We start from the raw sequence: 10,232 nt of genomic DNA, 5'->3' as shown, positions 1-10,232 counted from the left end.
ATAGTCCCCTAAAATATTAGTCACGGGAAAGAGAAATGAAGGGCATATCTCTCCTCATCTCCACCGGACATCCCCTCTTTCTACACCACTTTCACGTACGCACACAAACTATCTCTCGACCCTCTAAAAGTATGCATGCCCACGACACATTCACGCATGACGGTCACTGTATTTCAAGCTAAAGCACTATACAGTCACTTGAGATCAGAATATGCTCATTACGGTCACTGTATACATTCTCGTGGTGATCATACGGTATCTAGCTCACGATACGTCTCCGTATTTTCTTGGTGACACTGACGGAATTTGCATTTGATGCGTGCTTCATATTTTGTTGACGACACTTACGGTCATTGTATTTGAAGCGAAAGCACGATATGGTCACTAGACTTCAGAATAAGCTCATCACGGTCACCACATACATTTTGTCGTGCTAACCAACATGTGGTTGGATGGTTAGGAGGACAGTGGTTTCTCGAGCCCACCAGGGTTAAAGTCCCGGTGCTTGCATTTATCCTGGGTTAATTTCAGTATTTTCCGGCGATGTGCGTTCAGTGGGAGGAGATGTTCCACTCGACTACGAGGCACCTATGGTGACTTCGTAAAATCTCAAGATCATATGGTGGCCCACTCTCTCGAAGGTGCTCATAGGGGTAGGGTATGCGTGTGTTCGCTTATAGCGGTGAGTGCTTGCGCGTATATATGAGCCCTTGCGTCTGTACCGTGTTAAAAAAATACACCCTCCGTCCCATAATATAAGAACATTTTTGACACTGGTGTAGTGTAAAAAAACGCTCTTATATTATGGGACAGAGGGAGTACATGTCATGATTATACGGTCACTGGCTCACCCGTACAACTCCGTATTTTGTTGATGGCACAATCAATTGACCAGTCAAACGTTCCACGTGGCGCAACTAGTGTTGCACCATCGGGGCGCATAACCCTGGGGCCCACCTGTCAGCCCATATATGAAAGAAAGAAATGGTAGTTTGAGTCTGTACTGTGTTAATAAAATACATTTTAGGGTGATCATACAGTCACTGGCTCACCATACTGCTCCGTAATTTGTTGATGACACGATCAATTGACCAGTCAAACGGTCCACATTCAGCAGCGCACATTACCATAGGGCCCACCCGTCAGCGCGTATATGAAGGACATAAATGGTAATAAATTAGTTGTCGGTGGGTACTCGAAGTCGTGAGACCTCTGGTTGGCAGTCGCCGGCGGTGGGGGGGCGCGTTGATTGGGCGGTGGGGTGGGGATTGCCGGAGAAAAAGCTCGGCGCGGGGGGGGGGGGGAGGGGGCTAGATGGATGGCCGGTGCGGCGGCGGACCGGCGGTGGGGAGTGGTTTCGGGGAGGGCGGGGCGGCATCGCGACGTGGGCCGGCCGCGGGCAGCGGGGGCTGGCGGTTCGGCCGGTGGTGGCTGGCGGCTCAGGGGGGTGGAGTTTGATGATAAACTGCAGGCCCTTGATTTTGTATCCAACGGCTGGAAAATCTAATGACCAGAGATGAAAAAGTCAGTCGACTAACGTGTAGCCTCACCCCGCACGTACACATGCACGCACGCAAGACATGCACGCATGCAGGCGTGCAACACTGACACATACACATAACAAACACACGCACGCATGCAGGCATGCAACACTAACACGTACACATGCACTCACGAACACATGCACGTACGCACACATGCATGCAACACTGAAACGTACCCTTGCATGCACGCAACACTCGCACGCCTGCATGCACACAACACAGGACGCAAGACACACGCTCAACCTATACGTGCATGCACCCTTTGTTAAGGACATGGATTGTTACGGGTATTAATCATTCTTATCTGTGATAAGCAGAACATTGATGTTTGCAGCGGTCTTTATGAATCACAACGTATCGAACGGGCTATCAACATAGTAGGCTTATCTACATGAAAAGGATGACGTCACACTCAATGAACAATCATCGGTTTATGAAATGCCCGCTTCTGACCGCCCTGGCCCACCAAAGGTTCCTCTGCCGTGCGCTGCTTGGGTTGGGTCACTGACATGCAGGCCATGTACCCAAAGAGCCCACACGTCAGTGGAAGAATGGCGCGGTGTCCTACGTCAGAGTCAAGGGCGCCACTCGCTGCACGCCCGGCTGAACACGCCTCCTTGCCGCATTCAAACTCCTCCATGAAACCCGCCCGTGTGGAAGCCGAGAAACCCACTCTAGACACACGTCCGTTCATGACCGGGACGGCATTAAACGCAACATCGGCCGAGCTTCTCCCGTCCGCCGTCTATTTAATCTCCTATTTAAACGAGGCCAAACGCCGGCCAAGAATCGCACACCTCCGCCGCTCCCCTATCTCCTCCTTCACCATTTTGTCCACTCTTACAATGGCTTACAAAGAGTAGTTATTCCGCACAAGCCATTTGTCTAGGTTTGTATCTCTCACACACACCCACGTAGTGGGGGACGTGCACGAAGAGAAGAGGTGCACGCACGGCGCACGTACTCCCGTCTCTTCCCCAACCACACCCGCGCGGGTACACGGTGGAGCTCATTTCTGTACGAAATGGCAGCCCACGTGGTAATTTGACTGTGTACTGGTTGTGCACTTGGTGGAGGGAGGATCGTCTACCACGGGTGAACAAACAAATTGCGGCCTGACGCGTTATGTTAAAAAAGAGGCAAACCATGTGGGGCCTACCTTAGAGGCAAGACTCTATACTCTGGAGTACTTTTGATGTGTCCCGTCAACTCGTAGAACTAGGAGAAGCTTGCTTAGTACGCCGTCTCCCCCGCCCACGGGCGCGGTGGCTCACAGGATGAGGTGAAGCTTGCTTACTAGTAGTAGTACTGTACGCCTTACGCCCGCTCCCTCGCCCACGCGCGCGGTGGCTCGCAGGACGAGGAGAAAATTTTACTACTCCCTCCGTTTACTCCTCGTCCCTACTACCTTTGTTAGAGAGATTATCATATTGTTTGGAATATATATGTCCTTTAGTACTCCCTCCATTTACTTATACAAGGCCACTATAAAAAAATACATTTTGCATCTATACAAGGCCACAAATAGTAATCGAGACAAAAGTTACTACTCCCTCCTTTCCAGTTTAGGGCTTAATTTCAAAATCTCTCCAACCAAGGTAGATGGTGAGTGGTCGAATTAATTTCCTACTCCTAGTTTGCACAAGTAATTAGTACGCTCGTTTTTCTCAAGAAGTTATGTTTACCGAGGCATTAATTAGAACGAATGCATGAATAACCACTAAATTTCCATGAACTTCTACATGCATTGGTGAGTTTTCTCTTGACATTGCTTGCATCGGGTGATCTAACGCACCTCAAAATCCAACATGTGATGGTACTACAAGTAGTAGTAGAATTGAGACTTATAAAACGGAAAAACGAATGTTTTTTAGATGAGCCCTATAAACCCTAGTGGGTATGTACTCCGTAAAATCAGATTTTCCCAAAACTAAGTGGCTCAACCTTTATTTGCTTGTTTCCCTTCCTACCTCCTTGCCTCGAACAGAATATGCCAGACTCCCATGCCTGCCGCGCGGGAAAAGACCCGCCCTCGCCTTTTTTTAGTCTGGGTTTGTATCGATGGATCGCGCGAAGCAGCAAAAACCCAAGCCGTGTCTTGTACTCCTCCGTCGACGCTCGCTTTCATGAATTGTGTACTTCCTGTCGCCGACATGTGAGACATATAGCAACCGGGTCGACGTGTCAAGCACCAAATAACAGTGCAGAACAGCAGGGGGGCGCACCCTAGTCATATCGCCCCAGTAGTAGTAGTAATGAGCAATGAGACGTCAAATCACAATGCCGCACCTTCCCAGACGGACGAACCAATCATTATTTCACATTTCGGTTCGCCATCATCTCAAACCACGTAGTATTGCTTCTGCCTCAAGAGGGACACACGCATCGCCTTGGTACATCATGACACGTGGGACCGCGTGACAGGCCATGCTCCCCCGCCGATCGCTCGGTAAAATCACCTCATTTTTACTACTATACTTCCTCCATATCGGTTTACATGGCATGCACGTCGTTCTAGGTTGAGAATTTAACTGGCTATATATGTGATGAACAGTATATGTTTAGAAACTACATCCGCTTAATAATCAAAGGATATACTTTTTGTGACATAGTAACTCAGATTTAGCTAGTCAAATGGATGACCTAGAACTACGTGCACGCCCTATAAACCGAGACGTCTAAAAAATGGGACGGAGAGGGTAGTTCTGTACATATCTTTTTATATCAATATAGTCGGGATTCACCAAGGAGCAAAACCAAGTGGTAGGCTGCACCTGTCGTGTCAACGGACCGACTCAAGCAGGGTCAGTCCGCACACGAAATGGCGACACACTTAACATGACCCCTTTGGCCGACATGTGGCTCATCCACCGTCTTGTTCCACGTGCGATGCACCAAATTACAGTTCGGAGCAGCGGTTGGAATTGGAGGCACCCCGGTCGTAGCGCCGCAGTAGTAGAAAATGAGAGATATGGGGTCAAATCACAAAGCCCCACCTTTCCCGCATTGAGCTGGACGGACGAAGCAACCATCATTTCACTCTAGGGCGCAAGAGCATAAAGAAAAGAGAAAACCAATGATGCATGCGGCAGCTACCTAGGGCACCCTAGGGTAGGGGTCTCCACTACAGATCATTTTTTTGAAAGCGCCTCCACTACAAATCGGCTTCTCCCTCGTCCTCTTGAAGAAAACTGATGATGCGTGCGGCGGTAGGGTTTGTAGGAGTACTACTAGGGCGTGCGGGGCCATGTCGTAGTAAACGGGAGAGGGATTGAGTTCGAGTCGGCGCCTTAAATATGTGTGGGCCGCTTGGTTTTAGGGGCGCGAGGCAGCATTTTGGGTTCGGGGACCAGTGGAGATATAGTACGTACAAAAAATTGTGGACGTAGGTTCGACCGAAAGGCAATGATGCATGGGCCCTGCATTTTGATATACCCGCGGCCGCGTGAAATTTGCTACTCTACTCAAAACTAGTATGGTACACATGCATTGAACACATGAGATTTTGAAACCAAATTATGAATAAATACACACTATAACATGTAAAGCTTTGAGTCATATATGCATGATGTAGATGTTCGTTTAGTTCTTATAGTTCATCTCATTCAAAATAAATTAGTTTTATAAAAATGTTAAGATTCATGGGGTTGTGCATTGTAAAGCATAAAGTAAAAAACATATAATGGCAATTCATTTAGAAAAAGAAAATCAATTATGATACGGAAGATTCTAGAACAAAGGAGAAGTTCTTGTGTTTTGAGGTTTGTGCATTATGCTTAAGTTCAACCATGGAGTCTTCTAAATTGTACATGTGGCAGATCTGGTGGAATGTTGATGATATCCAACGACCAGTAGTGCTCGGATTTGCCATCTCTGCACTGTCGGATTAGCTTCATCCAGCTACCATCTTTCAAGTTATTCGCACACTATATAGTTCTTGTGCCATAGTTGCATGTCATGGAAAAAAGCTACTAGTGGGTTGTACTAGCTATTTAGGAATAGAAGATGTATACATGGAATTTGTAGGGAAAGAGATGACATGGAGTATCTCAATTCCAATGAGTAGGGATTGGAAAAGAGATGTCATTTGGTTGACATCATAGGAACTTTTCTATTGAATCTAGAGATGACATGTATCTCAATTCCTATGAGGAGGGATTAGAAAAGAGATGTAATTTGGTTCATATCATAGGAACTTTTCTATTGAATATACACTAATGTTTATTTTCCTTTGAAATTATGGGAGTATAGGAATCCAATCATATGAACCAAGTGGCTCTAAAGCTATAGAAATGATATCATGTTTATTTCCTTTGAAATGTGGAGTATATGAATCTATTCCTATGAACCAATTGGGTCTAATGGAAAAAATCCTATAAAAATCATATCATGTAGAGTTCCTATGATATTCCTCCACACCAAAGGATGGTTGAAATTGCTGCAGGTGATACGATGGTCTTTCTTTGTAGACTCCTCCCCCATCTTTATAGTTACCTCTCGAAGATGAATGAAATGATATATACAGGGTATTCTACATGTACAATTTGGTACACGAAAACTCGGTAAAAGTTTGCGAGGGTCGAATTTTCAATAAAGCTATATGCACTGCATTTTGGAACGGAGGGAGCATACGACAGTTGCTAACACTCACGTGAAAGATTTGTGTGTAGGAGGAGTGGCTGTTCTGTTAAATGACATGGCAAAACTGACACTGTCGGATGCCGATCTAACGGTTCTTACGGCGTTTGTCAGGAAAAGGCTTGTGGCGAACATTTGTCGGATAATGATTTACGGACACATGCATTGCTTTGATACGTGCCCCCTCTCTCTCACGCACATGCATCCTCCCGAGTCCTCTCGCATGCACCGTCTATCTGCAGGTAGACGTCACACACATATGTGCTCTTCACACCCTACCCTCAGAACTTCTAAAAAAAAAGACGTCGCGCACATTTTATTTTAGCTCACACGTCACACACTTATACTATTACTCTTGTGGCGAACGCTCTTTGGGCATAGTATATTGTACTCTCACGAAGAGAAGCGGTGCACGCACGCACTAGTTCTCTCACACCCACTCGCGGGTACACGTAGGAGCGCATTTTTTTGAAGCTGGTACAACAAAATCACTCCACTATATATATAAGCAGGAGCCTTAGCGCTTGCTTTACTAGGGTTCCTCTCGTTCACTCTCTCATGCTCTCCAGATCTAAGCAAGACATAGGTGGCCACACTCTCTCTCAGCTCACGACTGGTCACAAATCCGGCCGGACAACCTCGACCGGGGCAGGGGTGTAGGTGCATCGTTCACGCTGTCGTCAGCGGCGAGGGAGGAGACCAACGGCTGCCCGCGCGTCCCGATCGGCGGCCGTGTCGTTCTCTCCGAGAGATCGCCGGCTCTGGAGGGCCTCCGACCGCTTCTTCCTCCCTGCGGTATTGTGGCCAAGATGCGGCCTCCCAACACCGTCTTTTCCACATGCCGACGACCCTTAGGTATATGTTCCATCGAAACCTGCCTTGCTCTACTGCCCCAGCTCCCCACTTGGCTTCATGTGGATCTTTTTCTACTTCCGTCCGCTGTTCCAAAGCCACCTAGACTTTTACTATTATTAGAGTAAAGCTAGTTCATATAGTCGACTCTAAGAGTTGGTTCAAACAGGGAAGAAAGTGGGAAAGCTGTAGTATGAATCTAGGACTTGGTTCTAAGAGGAAACGGGGGAAAGTAGTAGATACTGGCTACCCAACCGGTCTCTTGATTGAAAAGACGAAGAAAGCATGGTGGATGGCGAAGGGTGGGGGGAAGTGGACCTATCTCTTGGTTGAAAAAGGAAAGAAAGTGACGGGTGTTGGGGGACAACGGAAATGAGAATGAGCAGGTCTAGATTTCCTGTGCTCACAGAGGAAAATGTCGCCGAGGAGATAAAAAATGGGACAAATGCAGACATGCTGCCTGAGTGTTTGCCGCTCTCGGCAACCACATCTGCCTCACCACTTTATGCCCCTGCTGTCCCTATGCCCATATCGCTACTGTTAATGTAAAATCACATGAAGCATTAAGCAATGCCACCTAATATCACTATAAGTAATGGTCTAGTGTCGTCAATAAATTGAAGCAATGCCACCACCATTTTATGAAGTGCTTCCGTCTTGCTTTATTTCCCATAAATTGTGTTTTTGCAGGTACACTTAAATCTCACACCGCTAACATTGCTTCATCCCAGTGGAACTACACAAATTTGATTGCACATTTACTAACCATGTGCTACTCTCATGACAGTAATACTAATGCTATTGTTCTGCATGTTAATCTAGTGGCAGTGTTGATGTGATGTGATGCTACTTACTTAAGGACACCTTCATACTGTCAATCTAGTGCCAATTATAACACAATAGATGTTGTTGTTAATCATACGCCACTGCAAATATCTATCACTGTTTAAATAACTGTATTTCATATTTGCGCAAACAGGGATGTCTGTCTCCATATCGTTTCGGGATGTCTGTCTCCGTATCGTTTCTATCCGCGCAATCAAAAGCACACACCTCAGTTTTAGTAGAACTGCGCAAAATGAGATGGCTATCCCTCGTTGCCGTCGTCTAACCACCCGTTTTCCAGGTATTCCTACATTGGTTTACTTCCTGATTGCAATGTAGGGACGAGCGAAAACAGCTGCATCCTAGTCCGGAATGCACTTTCTACCAGTTCATCCATGGACCGAGGACTTCCTGGCACGGCTGCATGGCGGTTTTTTGGACAGGTGCGCGGACAAGAGGCATTGTGGTCTGCTTATTTCTGCAAATAGCGGTGCTGAAATTTAGTGGAATGCACAAGAATTTCAGCTGGTCAGTACACTACATGCTTCAGTTCAGCATTCCAGCTGAGAACACAATTATAATTGGTTATTCTAGAATGAGGGAACCTAACCCTGGATGGTGGCAACATGAAAAAGCCAGAGTGAACTCCAGGAAATTTAAGCCTGCTGGGAGGCCCTTTGCTCAGAGAAGCCTTGCTTGTTTTTTTCCTGATTTGTAAACCTTCTCACAACTTTGTCTTTTGCTGTGAACTAGTATATGTTTGTTATGTTCTATGAATCATTGAGATGTATAAAATTGCTTAACTTATGCTTTTCAAGTTTTTTATGAAGCCGAGTTTAATGTGAGTGTTCCACATGAACGCTGGACTAGCGTGTGAACGTTTGGAATTTACATTGTGGCATCAGTTAACTGTATGAACCACTGTAACAAGATACATAGTTGCTTATATGTCAGACAGCAGATTGTTGATTGTTAGCTGGTCGATAGCCTAGTGTTGAAGCGAGCTGAGCCAATGTGCCGTGTTTTGCACAACTGCTTACAAGTGGGGTAGTACCAACAGTGTTTAGAAGTACTTATGTATACGTCGGCGCATAGTTCTCGAACAAGTACTCTATCTCATCAAAACACACACTGCTCGTATGATAAAACTAGTGAGGACGCATCTGTTTTGGCAACAATTATGATGATTCACGGGCACACAAAAGTAGGAGCAGTTCCCATAGACCGATTCAAACAGAGTACTAGCCCCAGAGGGCTCGATAACAGGCAACGTTCGGATAATTAGACACAATCCAAACTACTATTAAATACTAGCTGGGGCAACTATTTCATGCCTCGATCTAATTTGGGCTGGACACAAGGCGGACCTTGCCATGAATATCATCGAGGACGTCCGGCAGCAGCTCAATCCTGTGAACCTTCATGAAGACAACCTTGTGGCCTTGCCACTCATAAACTTGTTTGTGGAGGCATGCCACGTCATCTTCCTGCGTAAGCTTGACAAGAACAGTATGCCTCTCAAACGAAGGAGTAGCTTTGAACTTCTTGTGCTTCAGTACACCCTGGACAACACGCCTGACAACAGTGAGGCTGGAATACAACTCTTCATTGGTATAAGCGCAAATGGCTTCCGGGATCCAATAGCCTAAAAACTCTGTTTTCCCAGTGCGTATATTCAGGTCATCCGCCTCATAGCGAGTGACATGTACAACCACACAATCCTTGTCTGCATCAGGGCTCTAATTGAAACAGAAACAAATTCTGAATTACTTTCCAGTATAAGAAACACAAGTTATTTAAACCACTATGTATAGCATGGCATCGAAGCTAATAAAATTTTGCATTATTCATCACCACATACTTAGATGAAAAACCACAATCGAGATCGGCAAAGAAGAAAATCACCTTGGGCAGCTCAGCGGGGGGGGGGGGGCACATCCTCGAAGGGGGAAAACAACTCCTGCAGTGCCACGAGGGCTGTAACCTCAAACGGGGTGTTGACCATCTCAGTAGTGGCCGTGAGCGTATCTGGGGTCGGCTCGGTGGCTGCCTGCATCTTCTTGGAGCTCTTTGTCTCGTGGGGATCAGCCTCCCGTGTCTGCTCCAATATCGGCAGATCTTTGCCTGGTTCTCCTTGGTCCATCATGAAACTAACGAATACTAGGAGACCACTGAAAGCAAAACACAATCGCAATGACAATGAAACAAAAAAAAGAGTGAGGATCGGTTACTACTTTGCAAAAGTTCTTTTTTTTTCTCTGAACGAAAATATACCAACATCACGATCCGCTTACCTTCCCTTTGTTGGGAGAGAAGAACAGTGGCAGATGCGAGTGTTGCCTTTCTTGAAGACGGTGAGGGAGAAGGGGATTC

Source organism: Aegilops tauschii, chromosome 3 (assembly GCF_002575655.3).
Source record: "Aegilops tauschii subsp. strangulata cultivar AL8/78 chromosome 3, Aet v6.0, whole genome shotgun sequence".
NCBI lineage: Eukaryota > Viridiplantae > Streptophyta > Magnoliopsida > Poales > Poaceae > Aegilops > Aegilops tauschii.
The sequence above is the reverse complement of the archived record's forward strand: the minus strand, read 5'-3'. Positions refer to the sequence as shown.